The following is a 22,244-nucleotide window of genomic DNA, read 5'->3' on the forward strand; positions in this document are numbered from 1 at the left end:
CGCTATATCAGGGTCCCTTCAGCAGAATCTTGCTGGCATGTGCATTAGTATCTAGGTTTGGTGGCTGATGATGGGATGGATTCCCGGATGGGGTAGACTCTGGATAGTCCATCCTTTCATCTTAGCTCTAAATTTTGTCTCTGTACCTATATCTAATTGATAAATTTTTTAACGTGGAAAATAAATGAAAAGAAGGAAGATTTTATTTTAGTTCAAAGTTTCAGAGATTTCAGTCCATGGTCCCTTGGCTTCCTTGTTTCTGGGCTGTGTTGAAACACAACATAATGGTGATAGATGAACACAACTAAATTGATCACCTCAATAATTACCAGGGAAACAGTAGTTTGCGAGGGGAAAGTGTGAAGAGAAACAGAAACAAGGGGAGAGGAAGGTGCTGGGGACAAAATATATAACTCTACTTTATGCTCATAGCCTGGCTAACAGAGAGAGGTATACAAGAAGGCGCTCGAAACAGGATACCTTATTCTAGTTCAAACAATTCCTGATTCTTTCCAACTAAGTTCTAGATACTTATTTTTACCGCCTTTCAATAGAGCAATTACATCATGATTCCATGAATGGATTACCCCAATGATGAACTCAGATTTTATTACTCTATAAGCTAGAGACTATGTTTACTAGACATGAGCCTTTGGCTCTCAGGGGAACATTTCCATCTACAAAAGTTCCCATAGTCTTTCAAACTCTCAAGACATTTTAAAAGTCCAAAGTCTTTTTTGAGACTCAGAGAAATCTCTTAACCATAGTTCCCTATAAAATCAAAAGGCAAACTATTTCCAACATATAATGACATAGATACATGTATGGATATTTTTAGAACTAGAACCGAAACAGTGTAAACAATAGAACAGTTATAAGTTGGGGAGTGATCGCATCATTTTTTTAACTGTTAGAAACCACTGTTTATCTGTACTAAGGTATCATTCTTAGAAGGACACCGAAAAAGAATTTGATTAAAAGTATTCCATCCAAATAACCCAGTTACATGAAGGCAAATGAAAGTATTGATTAATGAATAGAAATTATTCTTGTTTCTAGGTTCAAAATGAATTTTTATTTGTATCATTTCAGAAAATGAGTGAATAAATGGAACCTCAAAAGTTTTCATGGATACAAGCTTATTCCAAGCGTTAGAGAGTATTTCAATCTACTTACGACACTGTCTATGTTGCTAGCACATTCCTGAGCAGGGTGCCTGCAAACATTTTCAATGACAAATTTCACGGGCTTGGTTAAGATACTGTTCTCTTGTTTTCTAGTCACAAGACTCTTAGCACTGCAAGTTAAGCTGTCAGTAGTGTTTGAAAAAGCAGAGGGGTCAGGGAAGGTACACAAACTTTAAAATGCAGCACTTGGCTTTGCTTTGTTTAAAGAACTTTTCATTACATAACTGCTTAAGTTGAAAGAGAACAGCTCTCCCTCCTTCTCATTCTCTTCATCCTGGTGCCAAGGAAAGGAAATTATTCATAAAATAGTAATGCTAAAACTTCACATTAGTTGAATTTGTGAAAATGCTTACTTTAATGATGGTCATTATTTTGATTACTTTACTACAAACATGAATAATATTCATCTTCTGTAGAAAATAGATTTGAAACAGTACATAAGCCAAAAGAATAAAATTAGTAGGGTAAGTATTCTGTCTGTGTTTCTGTCTACATCTCATATTCATGTCTCTATATATACATGGATCTGCTCTATAATAGCATAAGTATACATCAACCTTACAAAATTGTATGTACCAAGATGATGAAAGTGCTAGCCTTTATGGGAGAGATCACAAAAGGAGATTACTAGCGAATGCTCAGAGATCAACAAAGAGTTATAATATTCTAAGCCAAAATTTTAGTGTAAACCAATTTTTACAGGGTAAGAAAAGAATGAAAGATTGTACACAAATTCAGAAAAAATTAGTGCCTCAAAATATTCTAAAAATTCTGGAATTAAGTCATTTAGAATGTTTCAAGTGCATAGCACAGCAGAGATCTAGAAAATGAGGGGTAGAGAATGAGAGGCAGTTTGGACTTTATAATGCATTGTTATATAGTTTAAAAGCACTAGATATAAAACATGTATAAGATATTGCCATCATTTTTGTTATTATTGTTTCTTGAAACAGTGTGGAGGAGGATGCATTTGAAAACAAAACAGAAATTTCTTTCTTTTTTTTTTATTTTCTTTATTTACATTTCAAATGCTATCCCGAAAGTTTCCTATACCCCACCCCCACCTCTGCTCCCCTACCCACCCACTCCCACTACTTGGCCCAGGCCTTGCCTTGTGCCAAAACAGAAATTTCTAATAGGATTTGTTTAAAGACAAAAAGTTTAACTTAGTAAGATATACTGATCCATTTTGCTTTATGTCAGACAAATTCCTCTCTCCTGTTTCTGTTTCATGCAGTTTTATATTGCGGATGAAAATTAGAGCTGTTCTAATCAATGTAACTTTTCCATAAACATTACTAACATGACAATATCCAAACTGGGAAAAATGAAGGCTAGAGAATCAAACATAATTTTGTTATGATTTTTTAGTAAAACAAAGCAAAAAACATTTAAAAGTAGAAGTAGAGCTCTAGATTTGATCTAATAAAATGTAAAGTTTACAGCAGAAGTGACTGGAAAGGGTATATGGGTATATACCTACGGGTATATTCTAGGTCACTCTGTGCATGAAAAAAGCTTTGCCTTAATGTCCAGAAATAGAAAGTGGGAATGTAAAAGTATTGTTTATGAAGGCTTTAATTTTATTTCCTTCCTGGTCTTATTGAAGCTGATCTAAAAAAAGTTCATTAACAATTTTACTATATGCAGAATTTTACTCTTTTGTATCATACTCTGTTTTTCATAATAGGAACAATTTAAACCTAAGAGAGCAAAAATGGTTATTTTCTACATCCTCACCAGCATGTGCTGTTGCTTGACTTTTTTATCTTAGTCATTCTGGTGGGTATGGAATGGAATCTAAAGGTCGTTTTGATTTGCATTTCTCTGATAACTATGGATGTTGACCATCTCTTTAAGTGCTTTGCGGCCATGTGGAGAAAGGGCAACATTCCTCCATTTCCGGTGAGAGTGCAAACTTGTACAACCACTTTGGAAATCAATCTGGCAGTTTCTTAGAAAACTCAGATAGTTTTATCTCAAGGCCCAGCCATTCTATTCCTGGGCACATATCCAATAGATGCCCCACTATATCACAGGAATACTTGATCAACTATGTTCATAGCAGTTTTATTCTTAATAATTTGAAACTAGAATCAACTTAGATATCTCTCAACTGAAGAACGGATAAAGAAAATGTTTTACATCCACACAATGGAGTACTACTCAGCTATTAAAAACAAAGACATTATGAATTTTGCAGGCAGTGGATGGAACTTGAGAATAAAATTCTTAGTGAAGTAACCCAGAGCCAGAAATACATGAATGGTGTATGTAAAGTGGACATTAGCCATAAAGGGCAAGATAACCATACTACAATTCATAGACCTAAAGAAACTGGGTAAAGAAGAGTCCACAAGGGAGAATGATGCATGAATCTCTATCAGAGGGGAAATTAAATAGTCATAGGAGGTAGATGGAGAGAAGGAACTGGGTAGGAGAGTAGGTGAAGAGGAAAACTGGGATGGCAATCAGGTGTGGGGAGGGGGTATGGGAGAGGTGTGGGAGTGAGAAATGGAAATTGATGGGGGCATCTCCAGTACTAGCTAGAGACCTGGGATGGACAAGGGTATCAGTAGTCTGGAGAATGATGGTAAGCCTAGCTGAGAGTCCTGCAGAGGGGGATATAGAGACTGAAGGAGCCACAACTTATAGCCAGGTAGGACTTCCAGAGGAGGGAGGCAGACCTCAATCCATCCTCAAAACTTTCAACTTAAAATTGGTCTTGCCCATAAAATGTGCAGCAAAAAAGATGCAACACACTGCGGGAAAGTCCATATAATGCCCACCACAACTTGTTGGCTCCCATGTGAGAGAGTAGACTCCTGACTTTATTAATGACACTCTGCTATCGTTGCAGACAGGAACCTAGGACAACTCTTTCCTGAGAGGTTTTATCCAGCAGAGAATGGGGGCAGATGAAGAGACGAGATGTAGAATCAAGCATCACAAGGTGCTCGGGTAATCTTGAGGAAGAGTGGGAGATAGAATTGAGCCAGGTGGAGAAGTCAATTGCACCACAAGAAGGCCTATAGAGTCAACTAACCTGGAACCATGGGGACTCACCGAGATTGAGCCACCAACCAGGGAGCATGCAGGGACAGTCGTTGGACCTAGGACTTCTACACATTTGTAGTAAATGTGCAGCTTGGTCTTCATGAGTGACCCCTAAACAAGTGAGCAGGGGCTGTCCTGGTCTCAGCTCCTTGCCATCAGCCCCCTCCCCCTACCTGGACTGCCTGTTTGGGCCTCAGTAGAAGAGGATATGCCTAGTGCTTCTGGGACTAGATGTCAAATGGTTGGTTATTACTCAAGGGGGACAGAGTTCCCTTCTCTGAGGGGAAGGGCACAGGAAATGGGGGAGGTATTTTTAAAGACAGACCTGGCAGTAGAGGAGGGGTATAAAGTGAATAAAAAAATTATTGGAGAAAAATGTGTATTTTCTTCTCTGTTCTTGAATAAGACAATCTATCATTCAGATATTTGTTTCTATATTGTATCACTAAATGAGACTGAGAGCATTTATTTTTATGAAAAATCTTTAATTTAAATATAACTACATTGCTTCCTCCTTTCTATTTCCTTCCATCGACCACTACCATGCCTATCTTTACTCCTCCTAAACTGATGGCCTCTTTTTCTCTGATTATTATTGTTACTTATATAGTTGTATTTCAAATGGTAAACCCCATTACATTTCCTGCTTCTGTTTTAAAATGTCTGTTGACATTCTCATTGTTAAGGTATTGTTTAGGTAAGCTTATTGTAAGGGCGTCATGGGTGTAGCTTTCCTGAACTTTCTGAGATATATACTCTCACAATAGACTTCCTGGTCTACCCAAGTTTATAATCTTCTTTCTCCCACTTTGCAATGGTTCCAAGTACAGAACTTATTTTGCAGATCTAGCTGTTGAGTCTGGGCTTCTCATAATCCAATATCAATGAATCATATTATTTTATATTTATTGAAAATCATACACAATGCATCTCACTACACACATTATATAAATACATGTATATGTGGTGATTTCAATGAGAATGGCTCCTATAGGCTTATATACTTAAATTTATGGCAAATTCATTCCTTTACTGGCATAAGAGGCTAGGTCTTAGAGATTCTAATATCGATTGAAATCTAGATGAGACATTCAGCCTCATGGACTAAACATTAATTAATACTAGGACTTCCTATACATAGACAGCCATTGTTGGAACCTGAACCACAGTCTCTAAGTAACTCTGTTAATTATCTCATATATACTATGTGAAATGTATATATAATGTACTTATATATCCAATCCCTATAATCCATAAAATACACATAATACAATAATACATGTACTATGTAACACATAGTTACATATAATGTTATAATACACATAATATATAACATAATAAACATATACTATATAATGTATAACATAACATATAACACATAACATGTAATATAGGATATGTGATATATAACATATAACATTTAATATATAATACAAAATACATAATATATAAACATAATATATAATATATAACATAGAATTAAATATTAATTAGTAAATCCCCACGGCAGGTTTCCTACATGCCTCAAAGGTTTATATTCCCAAATGAAAGACACACACACACACACACACACACACACACACAGCCTTTACCTTTTAATATAACTTAATCAGCACAACAGCTGGGCCACTAGTGGCCTAGTCTCCATGCTGTTAATCTCCCTCTTGCACATAATCTTGAGTTATTTACTAAATTCTATATTCTATCTTGGCTGCTCTAGACCCAGTTGGGCAGCCCTCTAGTCCATCCTTTCCCAGCTCCTTCATATGGCAGCTATGCCTCTCTGTCCTCCTCTCTTCAGGCATGGAGTCTCTCCTCCACACTCTCCCTGTATGGTATATCTCTCCTCTCTCCCTCCTCCCTGTCCCAAGCCCAGGAAATCCTAAAATCCTATCTCCATCTGCCCTTCCCAGCTATTGTCTGTTGGCCTCTTTATTTACCGATCAGAACCACCTGGGGGCAGGTTTTCAGAAGCTATGTGCAGACACTCTCATGCAAGCAGATTTTTGGAAAACATAATTAGCATTCATAATACAAACAACTACACTTCCCCTTTTTGTCCAATTAAAAAAATTCCTTTCTTTTAAATATGCATGAACAAAATTATAACAATTATGTAGATTATAATTTATAACATACAGTTATAACATCCAGTCTGCCCTAACTTAAAGAGTTTATAATTCTGTACCTTAATTAGGTTTGATTTCAACTTGCTATATCATCTGAAAACTGTCCTTTTAAATCTATAACAAGTTCTTTAATGCTAAACAAATTAAGTTCAGTTATGAGACTGAAACTAGTCTTCAGCCCCATCAGATATCTGAGAAGGAATTAATTATTTACCTGAATATGTAGGAAGCACAAAGACATAGCTTCCAAAACTTATACAATTTGTAGAGACAGCTGACTACCTGGAGAGTCCCTGATATTCTTTATACTATTGGAGCATCTGTTTTCATCCTTTTGGCCAGGAACCATCAGACAGACCTTAAGTGAAGCAAGAATTATGAAGAACTAGTTCATCCTGTCTAGGCAGAGCTTAGCAGTTGAGTATCCTGCATCTGTTTGTCCTTTTTTTGTACAGCATTTTGTCTATAGTTGAAGTTAAGGCAATTCTTGCCCTATGGCTAGCTAGCCACAGTTGGAGCAACTCCATATGGAAGTAAAGATGTGCAATATCTTCTTTGAAGTGGAATGGGGATACTGTCAGGAGCAGACATTTCTGCTAGTCTAAAGATCTATAAATAATGAAATGATTTTAAATGCCATATTCTGTGTATCTCTGATGACCAATTATGTACATAATTAAAATAAACTAAAGCAATTAAAACTGTTTTAAACAATTATCATTATCTGTTGAGATAGGGCTTCTCTTTATCTCCATGTCTTTGTTTCCTACATTTAAGATCAAAGAACTGGATTTCTGTATTTTTTCATGTATACTTAAAAACAATTAAAGCAATTACCATGACTTCTTCCTTTTGTCTTCAAGACAATACAATTTTACTTTTTCCTCCCTTCTAAGGAGATAATTATCAGTGGTTATATAATTATATCCTATTTCTCTTTATGTAACTTGGATTAACATTCCTTCCTAAGTATTTAATTTCAATTAAATTCCCTTATATTTTCTGTATGAGCCTATATTCATACCAATTTATGGAAGAATGCCACACTAAGTTCTCCCAGAATTCCCCACATTCTAAGAATCCAGTTGATTGCAAAGCATTGACTTCTTAGTTTTTGAATGACTCATCCATCCATGTCCATTCTTATCTTATTCTTGCTCTCTGTGGCTTGTCTTATCCCAGCAGGAGCTCAGGAGCTCAGGAGAGTTTGAGAGAACCATGCAGCTGGCTGCACTGAGAAACCAGTTCTCCCCACCTCCTAATCCTAAAGGCAAGGTATGTGTATTCTATTTAGGAATCCTCAATTAATTTTTAAAAGTGATTTCTTGCCAGACACATTAGACAACATCTGTGGAACTAAATTTTAATAAATCCTTGCAGTAATACTTACCTCAAAGGTTTATGCTCATGAATGAAAGACATATGTCCAATCTTTATATTTTAATATGTCTTAAATAGGACAATAGCTAGGCCATTCTCTGCCTTCCATGTTGCTGATCTCCTCCTGCTGATAATCCTGAGTTACTACTTACTAAATTCTATATTCTATCTTGGCTGTTCTAGACCCAGTAGGGCAGGCTTCTAGGCTGTGCTCTACCAGCTCCTTCACATAGTGTCTATGCCTCTCTGTCCTCCACTCTTCTCTGGCATATTGTCTCTCCCAAGCCCAGAAATCCTAAAATCCCACCTCTATCTGTCCTACCAACTATTGGCTTTTGGTATCTTTATTTACTAATCAGAACCAATGGAGGGCAGGTTCCCAGAAACTTCATGCAGACCCTATCATGCAAGCAGATTTTTGGGGAAGATAATTAGCATTCATAATAGAAGCAGCTACAATATGCAGTATGGAGTATACATTATATACTACACTGTAATGCATATTATATATAATATAACATATAATATATGTTAATTATGTAATATACACGATATATAATATATAACACAATGTATACTATATAGTATATTACATATAATACATAACAAGTACAACATATAACATAGATCATGTAATGCATTAAATATGACATAAATGATATGACATATGATATAGATACATGATATATGGCATATGTAATATGTTTTATGTAATATATGATATATGATATGTAATGGTATATAGTATACAGTATAATACATAGTATACAATGTATAATGTATAATATGATATACTATATATAATATGTAATATATAATATATATTTGATATATCACAAATTGGAATATATATGTACTTGATATATCACACATATGGAATATCTTTATATATATATAACTTGTCAAATAATGAGGGCAAACAGCAATCAGGTTTGGCAGCAGGCTTGGCATGTATAGTGGTCATTTTACTACATAACAAAACTTAGCTCACAGATAAATATAGCTCTCACTCTTCATCAAAGAAGTCTATCTTTATAGAGAACAAATATCATTACAGAAAAGTACAGATGGTTGTATGCAAAAAGAAAAATATTTTAAAGAATAAATAAGTTGATTTTTATTTAAATAGAAATAAAACATAAAGAAAGTGAATGCAGTGGTATTTCTCTTTTTAATTAAATTTTATTTTTTTACTTACTGCTCCCCTCCCACCCACCCACCCTGGCACTTCAAATCTCTGTGAGGCCAAGCCTTTCCTCTCTCACTGAGGCCAGACAAGTCAGCCCACCTAGTAGAACATATCCCACATACAGGCAACAGCTTCAGGATACCTTTGCTCCATTTATTCAGACTGTACATGAAATTCAAGCTGCATATCTGCTACATATGTGCAGGGAGGCTTAGGTCCAGGACATGTATGTTCTTTTGTTGTTGGTTCAGTCTCTGAGAGCCCCAATGGTCCAGGTCAGTTGACTGTTGGTCTTCTATGGAGTTCCTATTAGCTCCAGGGCTGCAATCCTTCCTCCTATTCTTCTATAAGAGTCCCCAAACTCCATTCACTGTTTGTCTGTAGGTTTCTGTATCTGTCTGAGTCAGGTGCTAGGTGGAGCCTCTCAGAGGACAACGTGCTCTTAACTGCAAGCATAAAAATAGTATCATTAATAGCATTAATAGCATTCCTTGCCCATGGAATGAATCTCAGGTGGGGCCAGCTATTGTTTCTCTATTCCCTCTGATTCTGCTCTATCCTCTGTGTCTGCATGTTTTGTGGACAGTATAAATTCAGGGTTGAAAATTTTGTGGGTTTTTTTTTTTATTTCTATCACTCCACTGGGGTTCCTGCCTGGCTACAGGAAGTGGTCTCTTCAGGTTCTACATCCCCAGTGTACTGAGTCTCAGCTAAGGCCATTCCCTCTATTGGACTCCTCTATTATCCCAGGTCGCTGTCTTGTCCTGGAGAAGCCCAGCATCTTCTCACCCCCATCAGTTGCAGATTTTTATTCATTTTCATGGCCATCTAGACATCTGTCCTGTTCTTCCCCACCTTGTACACACATTTCACTCCCCATCTCCTCTTCCCCCCAGTTCCCTCTGTCCATTTGCCTTTTATGACTATTTTATTCCCCCTTCTAAGTGAGATTCAAGCTTCCTCACTTAGGTCTTCTTGTTTAGCTTCTTTGGGTCTGTGGAGTACCACTTTATGGCTAATATCTACTTACTAAGTGAGTACATACCATGCATGCCCCTTTGGCTCCAGGCTACCTTATTAACTTGATATTCTCAAGTTCCATCCATTTTTCTGCAAAATTCATGGTGTTTTTGTTTTTTAATAGCTGAATAGTATTCCAGTGTATAGATGTACCAAATTTTCTTTACCCATTCTTCAGTTGAGCGACATCAGGGTTCTTTACAGTTTCTGGCTATTATGAATAAAGCTGCTATGAGCATAGTTGAGCAAGTGTCTTTGTGGGATGTTGGAGCATTCTCTCTCTTTGCTGAGTCAGGACGACTGTGGCCTCATAAAATGAGTTTGGCAGTGTTCCTTCTGTTTCTGTTTTGTGGAATAATTTGAGAAGTATTGGTATTAGCTCTTTGAAAGTCTGGTAGAATTCTCCACTAAAATTATTTGGCCCTGGGCTCTTTTTGGTTGGGAGAGTTTTAATTACAGTTTCAATTTCTTTAGGAGCTATAGAGCTGTTTAAATAGTTTACCTAAACTTGTTTTAAATTTGATAAGTGGTATCTGTCTAGAAAATCATTCATTTCATTTAAATTTTCCAGTTAACTGGAATACAGGCTCTTGAAGTAATGCCTCATCACTCTATGAATTTCCTCAATGTCAATTATTATGTTTTCCTTTTCATTACAGATTTTGCTTATTTGGATACTGTCTCTTTGTCTCTTGGTTAGTTTGGTTAAGGGTTTGTCTATCTTAATTTTCTCAAAGAACAAGCTCTTGGTTTCATTGCTTCTTTAAATTGTTTCCTTTTTACTAACTGATTGATTTCAGCACTGATTTTTATTATTTTCTGTCTTCTGCTCCACTTTGGTGTGCTTGCCTCTCTCTCTCTTTTCCTAGAAATTTCAGGTCTACTTTTAAATTTCTGATATGAGAACTTTCTAATTTATTTATGTAGGTACTTTGTGTCATGAACTTTCTTCAAAGTCCTGCTTTCATTGTGTCCCATAAATGTGGGTATGTCTTGGCTTCATTTTCATCGAATTATAGAAGATCTTTAATTTCCTTCTTTATTTCTTCCCTGATCAAGTTATCATTGCATAATGAGTTGTACAGTTTCCATGAGTGTGTATGCTTTCCAATGTTTCTGTTTTGGTTGAAGTTAAGCTTTAACCCATGGTAGTCTGATAAGATACAAGTCATTATTTCAGTTTTCTTGTATCTGTTTAGGCTTGCTTTGTGACCAACTATATGGTCAATTTTGTAGAAGGATCCATAACATGCTGAGAAAAAGTTATATTCTCTTGTGTTTGGGTGAAATATTAGATAGATATCTGTTGGATCCATGTGATTAATAATGTCTGTTAGTATCATTATTACTCTGTTTAGTTTTTGTCTGGGTTTCCTATCAATTGGTTGAAAGTGGGAGGTTGAATTCTCCCACTATTAATGTGTGGTATTTGATTCATGCTTTAAGATTTAGCAATGCTTCCACCATCTTCTCCCACATCTGATCCTGCCCCCTTTTTTCCTTCTTCCTCCTCTCTCCTTCTTAGGTCCCTCCCTCCCACTACCTCCCACAATTATTTTCTTTCTTCTTCTAAGTAGGAGTGAAGCATCCACACTTTGGCCTTATGGTCTGTTGAGTTTTGTCATGGGTATTCTGAGCTTTTTGGCTAATATCCACATATCAGTGAGAACATACCATGTGTGTTCTTTTTTGACTAGGTTAACTCACTCACGATGATATTTTCTAGTTCTATCATTTTGCCTACAAATTTCATGAAGTCATTGTTTTTAATTGCTGAATGTAAACATACCACATTTTCTGTATCCATTCCTCTGTTGAAGGATATCTGGGTTGTTTCCAGCTTCTAGCTATTATAATAAGGCTTCTATGAACATGTGTGGAGTATGTGTCCTTGTTATATGTTGGAGCATTTTTGGCAACCCCATAGGAAGAACAATATCAACCAACCCCCATCCCCCAGAGCTCCCAGGGACTACACCGTCAACCAAAGTGTACACATGTAGGGACCCATTTCTCCAGCTGTATATGTATTAGAAGATTGCCTTATCTGGTATCAATGGAAGGGGAGGCCTTTGGCCCTGTGGAGGCTAGAAATTCTATGGTGGTGAAGCGAGGGTGTACGGAGGAGCACCTACATAGAAGCAGGGGCAGGAAGGATTGGATAGAGGGTTTGCTGAGGGGAATCTGGGAAGGGAGAAATATTTGAAATATAAATAAATAAAATAACCAATAAAAATTTTTAAAAAAGATTTTGTAACGTTTCTCTCACAAATGTGTTTGGGGCATAGATATTCAAAATTGAGGTATCTTATTGGTAGCTTTTCCTTTTGATGAATATAAAGTATCTTTCTCTTTATTTTTTGATTAATTTTGGTTGAAAGTCAATTTTATTAGCTATTAGAATGGCTACTCCAGCTGGCTTCTTGGGTCTGTTTGCTCAGAAAATTTTTTCCTGTCCTTTACTCTGAGATAATATCTATCATTGAGGCTAAGGTATGTTTCTTGTATGTAGCAGAATATTGGATCCTATTTTCACATCCTTTCTGTTAGCCTGTGTCTTTTTATTAGGGAATTGAGTTAATTGAAGTTGAGAGTTATTAATAACAAGTGATTGTTATTTCCTGTTATTTTGATGTTGGCCGTGTATGTGTGTGTGTGTGTGTGTGTGTGTGTGTGTGTGTGTGTGTGTGTGTGTTTCACTTGTTTTGTTGGTAAGGAATTACGTATTTCCGTTTTCCTGGAAGTAGTTATCCTTCTTGGGTTGGAGTTTTCTTTCTAGTATTTTCTGTAGGCTGGATTTGTGGATAAATATTGTTTGAATTTGGATATTTTGAAATATCTTGTTTTCTCTATCTATGGTAATTGAGAGTTCTCCTGGGTATATTTGACTAGGTAGGCACTCATGGTTTATTAGAGGTTGCCAAATATATGTCCAGGCCCTCTAGCTCTGAGACTCTCTGTTGAGAAGTCAGTTGTAATTCTGATAGATCTGTATTTATATGTTACCTGGCCTTTCCCCCTTGATGCTTTTAATATTCTCTCTTTGTTCTGTAGATTTAGTATTTTAATCATTATGTAGCAGGAGGATTTTCTTTTCTGCTCCAGACTAATTGATATTCTATAAGCTTCTTGGATGTTTATAGGCCTCTTTCTTTAGGTTGGGAAAGTTTCTTTCTATGATTTTTTTCTGAGAATATTTTCTGGGCTTTGAAGCTGGGACTGTTCACCTTTTTCTATTCCTATTATTCCTAGGTTAAGTCTTTTCATGGTATCCCAGATTTCCTAGATGTCTTGTGTTAGGAATTTTTTATATTTAACATTTCTTTGATTGATGTATAGTCTATGCCTGCGGTTCTTTCTTCCATCTCATGTACTCTGTTGGTGATTGACGGAAAAATTTCTTCTACTGTATAGACTATGCCTGCGGTTCTTTCTTCCATCTCATGTATTCTGTTGGTGATGCTTGTATCTGTTGATCCTATTCTCCTCCCTAGATTTTCCATCTTCAGGACTTCCTCAGTTATGGTTTTCCTTATTGTTTCTATTCCCACTTTCAGGTCTTGCACAGTTTTATTTATTTCTTTCACCTGCCTAATTCTACTTTCCTGTATTTTCTTTAAGGGATTTATTTGTTTCCTCTTTAAAGACTTGTATCTGTTTGATTATATTTTCCTGTATTTCTTTAAGGAATTTATTTGTTTCCTCTTTAAAGACCTGTATCTGTTTGATTATATTTTTCTGTATTTCTTTAAGGAATTTATTTATTTCCTTTTTAAATGTCTCTACCATCTTTATAAGATTGGATTTAAGGTCATTTTCTTGTTATTCCTTTGTGTTAGGATATCCAGTGCATGTTTTAGTGGGGTATTTGTGCTTCAGAAGTGTCATATTGCCCTGGCTCTTATTAATTGTGTTCTTTTGAGTTCTTTTATCCACCTGGATAGTTTTGGTCCCTGAATATTATAGTTGTAGTAGCTGTTGAGAGGATGATGAACCTTTATGACCCTGGTGTGACAGGCCTCTGATAGATATCCTTGGGCTTTATGGGTCTTGACCTGCAGTTCTGTATAGATCGGGAGCCTCAGGTCTGAAGAAGTTAGAAAGGTGGCAGGAAAATGGGGGTCTTGTTGGGATGGCAAGCTGCTCAGGGCAGCTTGGTTTGTCCCAGAGGGCTCAGAGAACAGTAAAGACCTGTTGGGAAGGGCAGCTTGTCTCTGTAGTTCTGGAGTCTGAAGGAGGTGGAAGAGATACAGTGGGAGATTGGAGGTCCCCCTGGGATAACAGGCTGCATAGGGCAGTTTCAGTATTTTTTAAGGGAAGAAAATATTTCCCTGATCAACAATTTGAAAACTATAAGAGAAAAACGTATTTTTTCCTGAAAATAAATGGTGTATGTCACCACAGCCACACACAGAATTTTCATTACAAAGGCAAGAAGAATTGGAAAACAACAAAGGTACTCATTGTACTTGGGCATAATCTATTTCAGAAGTGAAGTTGTTGACACATATTTTTAAAAATTATATGTAATATATTTGGGGATAAGGAATTTTACATCAAGAAGAATTATGTAGATATACGTTGTGTTTACACTTTGCATAGCAGTCATAAAGCTGTGTGAACTGTAGTATCTTTTCTAAAATGCATTGTCCTTTCTTATCTTTCAAATTTTTGTGAAAACATTTTTCCTTTAAGAATGAAATATTCACTTGTATGTAATTTTCAAATGTTTCCGTATTAGATCCATTTAATTTTTCAGAAAACTTGTGTTGTAAATGATTTCTCATGTACTTTAATAGTATCTGCAATTTATTTACATTTTATCACCTTCCCACATCCTATTCTTGTAGCTGTTATGACAAAATGTTTTTCTCCTTCTGTGTTAATTACTCTATACCAAGAATTAAATATAACCTTTGTTTTTACTGTTCAATGTTTACTTGCTATGCTAATTTCATGAGCTAAATACTTAAACTATGTGTCAGGACACTTTTTATGCTCCTATTGATTGTTTCTATCCTTTTATTTTTAAAGATTTTTTTTATGTATACACTTGCCTTTTCTATTAACAATATTTTTACCCACTCTTGACAAAATTATATTGATCTTTCAAATTTCAGTGTTTTTGGATAATTATAATAAAATGTTCTCTCAGATATACTAAAACAAAATACCATGAAAAACCCCCTTTCAGGTCATTTCACACTTAATAGCAATAACTTTAGATTTTTTTCTATACTTTTCTATATGTTAATTTTCTTGTCCAATTATGCACATTTTGCAAATGGATAGCTATGCACTTTAAAATAAATCTTCAACTTCTGTGGTGGTTTAAATATGTATGGCACCCATAGAGTCATGTATTTGCTTGCTTGGTCCATATGAGTGGCACAATTAAGAGGTGTGGCCTTCTTGAAGCAGATATGGCCATGTTGGAAGAAATGTGCCACTGTGGGTGTGGGTTTTGAGATTTCACATATGCTCAAGCGCTGTATGGAATAGAGTCTCTTAGTTGCTGCTTGAAGATCTACCTAAAGAACTACCTAAGCCTCCAGCACGATGTCTACCTGAATTCTGGCATCCTTCTCATCATTTATTCTCATAATAGAATAAAGCTCTGAAAATATAAGCCACCCCCAAATAAATGTTTTCCTTTGTAAGAATTACCTTAGTCATTGTGTTTCTTCACAGCAATACACCTTAAGAGAACTTCTATATTCGTTCATTTTATTTTCTAGTTAATAACAATTAAAGAGTAACAGCTTCTCAGAGTTATAGACTGAAATTATCCATTATGTTGAAATCTTGTTAAAATATTGATCACCAAAATGCTTAGATGCCTCTGGGAGTCATATTCAAATTTACCTTAGGGGTAATCTCAAGATAAAATACTCCATTAGGATGTTCAATAAAACTCAGTCAATAGATTTTTGAATGAAATATAAGGTTTCTATCCATGTAACAAAATTAAATCACTGAAAATAAAAAGGAAATAATTCTTTGGCTTTCAGACCGAATCAATTTTTTAAAGATGGCCATCACCATTCTTCAGTTGTCTGTAGTTCTTTGTGTGCCAGAAGGCCATGTGGTCTTTCCCTATGTATTTGCCATGTCTATTGTAGTTTTCCTTGGCCAACCCATGCTTAGGTAGTCATGTTGGTGAGAATTTATGGGTGATATTTCTCTCTCTCTCTCTCTCTCTCTCTCTCTCTTTCTCTTTTTTTCAATTTTTTATTAGGTATTTTCTTCATTTACATTTCAAATGCTATCCCAAAAGTCCCCTATACCTCCACCCCTACCCCCGCTCCCCTACCCACTCACTCCCACTTCTTGGCCCTGGTGTTCCCCTGTACTGGGGCATATAAAGTTTTCAAGACCAAGGGGCCTCTCTTCCCAATAATGGCTGACTAGGCCATCTTCTGCTACACATGCAGCTAGAGACACGAGCTCTGGGGGTACTGGTTAGTTCTGTTATTACTGGAAGAAACATTCTCACGGCAAACTCCATGGTCATCTGGCCCCTTCACCTCATTTTCTGCAATGACCCTTACGCCTTAGAGGTGGGAGTTGTTTTATAGATTTATCCATTGGATCAGCCCTGAAATCATGCACACAATACTCAGTCCATGCTTTGCCCTGACCTGCAAGACTTAAACAACAGGGTTCTTAAAGGAAGGGAGCTACAATGAAAAATTTTGGGATCAGAAGACACAAAGGAAGGAGGCAAGACAAAAATCCTGTTCAAGCCTTGTTTATTTTTGGGAAATGGAGGGCTTTTAAAGATGAAAACTGCAAACAGTATTTGCTCAGGTATACAGGCCAAACTGGTGGAGCTAGGTAACACATTGATGTCAAAGAAATGTCCTCATTGTAAAAAGGTCTGGGAAGGAATGCTCTCATTGTGAAACGTCTGGAAAGGAGTGCCCTCGTTGTAAAGGGAAAGAAATTCCCTCATTGTAAAAGGAAAGGAATGCCCTAATTGTAAAATGTCCCAAGTCAATTAAGAAATGGAAGCAAGATACAGGAAGAAGCAAAAGAATGTTAGATGATGACCCAGAGACAGGGTTCCAGGAGCTTTCTGGGACCCAACAGGTCTCCCCTTTTTTGTGCACAGAAACAAGGCATACTTAAGATGGCAATGTCTAAATCAGCTTGGCCCTTTAGATTCCAAGGTGGTTGTAACCTGTCTTAGGTCAGAGAGGTTACAAGGACAACTATATCCAGAATGGACTTACCTGTCATGGGGGGGTTACTCCATCCACTTATCAGGCTTCCCTGTCTTAGGTTGCTATTCATATTAAGGGCAGCCTTCCTCCTCTCAGTTGACTGTCACTGGCTAGCCAGTCCATCACACTGCAAAGGTGAAGGGCCAAGCATGAGCTGGGTTATTTTAAGGGCTCTTTGTAAGAATATCATCAAAACCATCTCCCAGATCTGACATTGCCAGCCAGTGGTAATGGATCTGCAAGGGTTGGGCCTTAATTGTATCTATTTGTCCCTTAATGAAGACCATAATTTTATTGAAAAGAAAAGGTCCTAGCAATAGTAGAATTAGTAAGCCAAGCAATGGGTCAAGGAAGGGGAGAAGGTGGGGCAGAATTCCATTCCAGGCACTCCACATGGGGTTCCTGACATCTCCTCTTCCAGTACCTGCAAGCTTCTTTCAGAATACCAAGGTCCTATAATACTCACAAGGCAATAAATCAAAGATGGCTGTTAGACCACCAAAACAGACATGCCAGGTTTCAATACATTAATACAATTGGAAAGAGTACAACCAATGCAACTTAAATACAACATTAAATACTATGGAAGAAAAAGTAATTTTTAACATGATCAATAAATAACAGATTTGGAGCCTTACCACATGCACTGAAAGACCCACAAAGTGAGGACTCCCCCACGTTCTGACTCAGGAGAGGTGACACCCCAAATCACTCACAAGAAACGGCCTTGATGCAAACCGCAAGAGGACCTTTTATTCCAGGAGCACTCTGGGGACCACAGTCATACACCATGTAGTGGTAGAGGACCATGGAACCCTGAGTAGATGGGGAAGGGGGTATTTAAAGGAAAAAACCCACAACCCAAGGGGGGGAGGGCATTATTGTGAAATACCAAAAATACCAGTTAAGAGTCACGAAGGAGTGGAAAGTCACAAGGAAAAATACCTGATAATTGTGTGGTTATTTCTCAAGACAGTTTCTATGAGTCTCTAACAATAACACATTTGCATAGCGGGTTCCAGGAATGGTCAGGGTGACTTTTTTGAACAAACACTCCCTGAACCCAGGAAGCAGGTGGGTGGAGGAATGTCATTATCTGTTTTTATGATTAGCATGTCTTGGGGCACTGAGTCACAAAGGTCACATTCTCACGCCTGGGCCTAAAGGCCTATTCTTTTTGTTTTTATGTTACATTTTCTCACACTAATGTTTGTTTGAAATCCAGATTCTGTCCCAATTTTATATATTGCTAACATATCATAGAAACTGCAGCTAACTTTCAAATGTCTCGAAAAATGTCCAGAACCAGCCTTCCAAATGAAGATTATTATTTCCAATATTGGATTGATTTATATATCAGTCCATGATTGAGTTGAATAAATGGTCACATTAAAGGAGAGAGATGAGTCATCATAACTTCTCTTTTTGATCAAGTTTTTGAAGGCAGTTTCTACAGTTTACATGTTCTCTTTCTCACAAGGTCTAAAAGCTTGAAGCAAGACAGCTTGTCCAATCTGGGATATAGGCAAGCAAAGACAGGTCAGGAACATACGTATACAAAACAGCTTCCAAGTCACTGTTGTCAGGGCACTCAGCAAGCTCACAGGTCAGCATCATTCTTTGTACCAGCATCAGCATGAATCACCAATCAATCTGGAAGTTAGCATGCTCCTTCAGCATCCTGCAGAAAAAAACACAAACATGTCCCCTTTCCCATATCAAATACCTGATCAGGATCATGCCATGTGCCAGTTTGTGGATCCTTCCATTTCACCTAGGCATAAGTATGCCTGGTTGTAGGGTGCCATAGACACTCAGCAGAGAGTTCCTTGGCATTCAAATTTTTAAAATTTAAAATAAAGAACATAATTTAAATAAATTTGTGGTGTACAAGGATATAACCCCCCCTTTTTATGTCATAAAGATAGTTTCACAATACCTGCTTCTTAATACTTTGTCCTTGAGGATTAGAAGGAATGCCAGTTGTATGGGTAATGCTATATTGTTGACAGAAAGTCTCAAAAGCTGTAATAGCCAGTTCCATTACCTGTTTTAATCTGGTTTTTGAACACCCAGCAGAGAAAAACCATGCCTAATTACGTTTCTAGTTGTTCCTTCTGTTAAAGCAATTGCAACTAGAAGTCCTGAAAAGCTGTCAATAGTCACATGTGCATTTAATTTTCTAAAATCAGAAATATGAGTAACATCTATTTGCCATAATTGATTAGGTATAAGTCCTCGAGGATTAACACTATTACGTGGTACAGGTAGAAACCGAGGACTACAACTTGACATGCAGATTCTCTAAACATTACCATATTATTCTCAAGCCATTACTATTTGCCTATAACCTGCCTGGGAAACAAGTCTGCTGTGGCACTGCCTTAAAGTTTCTTGTCCAGGCGGTCCAGTATGAAATTTTAAATGTCCAAGGACAGTCCTTTAAAGGAATAGTATTTTCTTTTGAGTTATATATGCATAAACAATTGCAAAATTTGAGAATTAGCAGTATCTAGAAAAGGAACAGTTTCAAGTAATTGTAAACTGTAAGACCCCCTCACGGGGAACTCCCTCAGGTCCCCAGGTCATGGGAGTCAGGGCGCCCCAGATACATGAGACAAGCCTTCTTGATGCAACCGCACGAGGCACTTTTATTGGCGGAGCTCTGGGTCAATTCGTGTATCTCACACAGGAGACAGAGGAAGTTGACGATGAGGCCCAAGAGCTAGGGGTCTTTATAGGGTAAGGGTCGGGGGAGGTGAGGAGAATTGGTGTGGTTACATGTGATTGGCTCATTCAAACATAACAGGGTGGTTACAAGTCAGCAGAATAGTACGTGCAGGTTAAGGGCGACAGGAAGCTCCAAAGGGCCTGAGGTTTCTCGGGGACAGCAGGATACCTGGTTGATGTATAACTCTTATGGGGGGGGGGAGCAGTAAACTAGGGGAGGTGCCTTCCTGCCAAATGGCTAGAGTTAGCCCTGATAGCTCAGTTCCTGCATTCTTTTCCTTATCTTTATGCCGGGCTTGTATTTCACAGTAGTCAGCCCTGAGTCTTACTTTTTGGAAACTTACTCTTTTAATTTTGCATTTCTAAACCTTGAATCTATATAATTTTCCCTTTCATAAACCATGAGCTATCAGACATCAGTATACAACCATTGTCTCTCTCTCTCTCTCTCTCTCTTTCTCTCTCTCTCTCTCTCTCTCTATATATATATATACACACACACACACACACACACACACACACACAAATTTTTTTTTTTTAATTTCAAAAATAGTGGCTACAGTACGTGGTTCAATTATCTGTGCTGAAGCAGGAGGAAACTCGAAAAAATAAATATGTGATCTAATCACATATACTTTTCTCCCATAGAAGGACTGTTTATAAATACAGTAGATGTATTCTTTATGGGATGCATTATGGAGAGCCCTATGGGGTGCTGCTTGGCAGGAATCTGATTTTGGCCAAGGACAAGGAAACAAGCCTCAATCTTTAGGCTATAATATGGAAGCAGGTCAAAGCAGGAACTTCAGTCTTAGGGTGGAACAAAAGAAGCAGGCCCCGGGCAAGGACCTGGGACCAGACAAGGAAGTGGGCCCAAGCATCTCATTCATCAGGACAAGCCAGGTGTGGTGGCGCACGTCTTTAATCCCAGCAAAGGACAAGCCCTTTCAAACAACCACCAGTGAAGCAATCATGGGGCTTTACCCACTGCCTCTTGAGTTTCCTACTGCACTGCTTGCCCTCAACACTTGTATGCAATCAAAATAGCACACAAATCTGATTGGGAAAATTAAATTTGCCTTTAGTCTCAGAATTGACCGGGGTCATGTCATGTCACAATGCTGTCTAACTGTCTTTGTTCTTTTCAGTCCTCACTCTGCCACTGGAGAACCTGCTGACTGGCTGAACAGGCCTGGTCAATGCATGCATAAATTTATAGGCAATACAAAAGTATGCATAGAAGCAACTTTTAACAACTTACCTTTTAGTTGATGATTATCAATTTTGCCTAAAAATTTTGCACCTGCAATAGGCCAAATAGCAATATTTTGCAAGGATCAATTTATTGTTGTTTGGAATAAGGAAAAATATTTTATCAAGATCTTTCCCAAAATATTTCTGTGATTCTATCTTACAGTTTTTATTAACACCACAACAGCTTCATAACAGGATGTCAAGACTTTACTTGGAGATGAGGAAAGATGAATCTACATTAAAGTTCTCTTTTGCCAAAGAATTGCTGTGGGCACATTGTACAGCAATAGCCAGAATAAGGAGTTAAGAATTGGTTAATGAAGCCTCCTCTACTTTCTGCAAAGCTATTTGTCTCTCACCAGTTAGTTTGCATCTCTCATGATAACCAACAAAGACTTAAGTCCTTCTGTGGCGAGCTTAAGGTGAGGTCTTAGCCAAAAAAACATCTCTTGGAAGCTTTTGAAAGTAAATTGAAGTAAACAAATCATCTTTTCTTTCTTAAATTTTCTGTAACACACCTTTTCTAGGATGTAACTGAGGCCCCAAATATTAAATAAGATGTTGTCTTCGAATCTTTTCTGGGGCAACAACTACTCCAAGGTTTTTAAAGCCCATGTATAAGAGCAAGGACCTGTAATAAAACTCCATGAATAATATACACTGAGAAACTCAAAGTCCTAACTTATTGTACTGAAGCAAAGACATTATTTTTTTTTTCATACTGTAAGGCTATTAGCCATTCCTTGAGGCAAAACTTTCCAAGGATATGGCTTCATTGGTTCTTTAAAATTAGTTCACTAAAAATAAAACTTCAAAATTAGCTCACTAGAAGCAAACCATTTACAATTATCAGGACGCAAAGAACTAATAAAAAACAATCTTCCAAATCCACAATAATTTTACATGGAATAGGCAGGCCAGATTGTAATGCCTTTACATGTTCTACAGTTTCATTGACCTTTCATAAATCTTAAATATAAACTCTTTTGAACAAGGCCTGGATAGATCTGTAATAAGGTTGCTTTGTCTTAAAAATAATTCCCTGGAGGCAAGGGGAGGTGAGGTCTCAAAA

Source organism: Mus pahari, chromosome 5, assembly GCF_900095145.1.
Source record: "Mus pahari chromosome 5, PAHARI_EIJ_v1.1, whole genome shotgun sequence".
In the NCBI taxonomy this organism is placed as follows: Eukaryota; Metazoa; Chordata; class Mammalia; order Rodentia; family Muridae; genus Mus; species Mus pahari.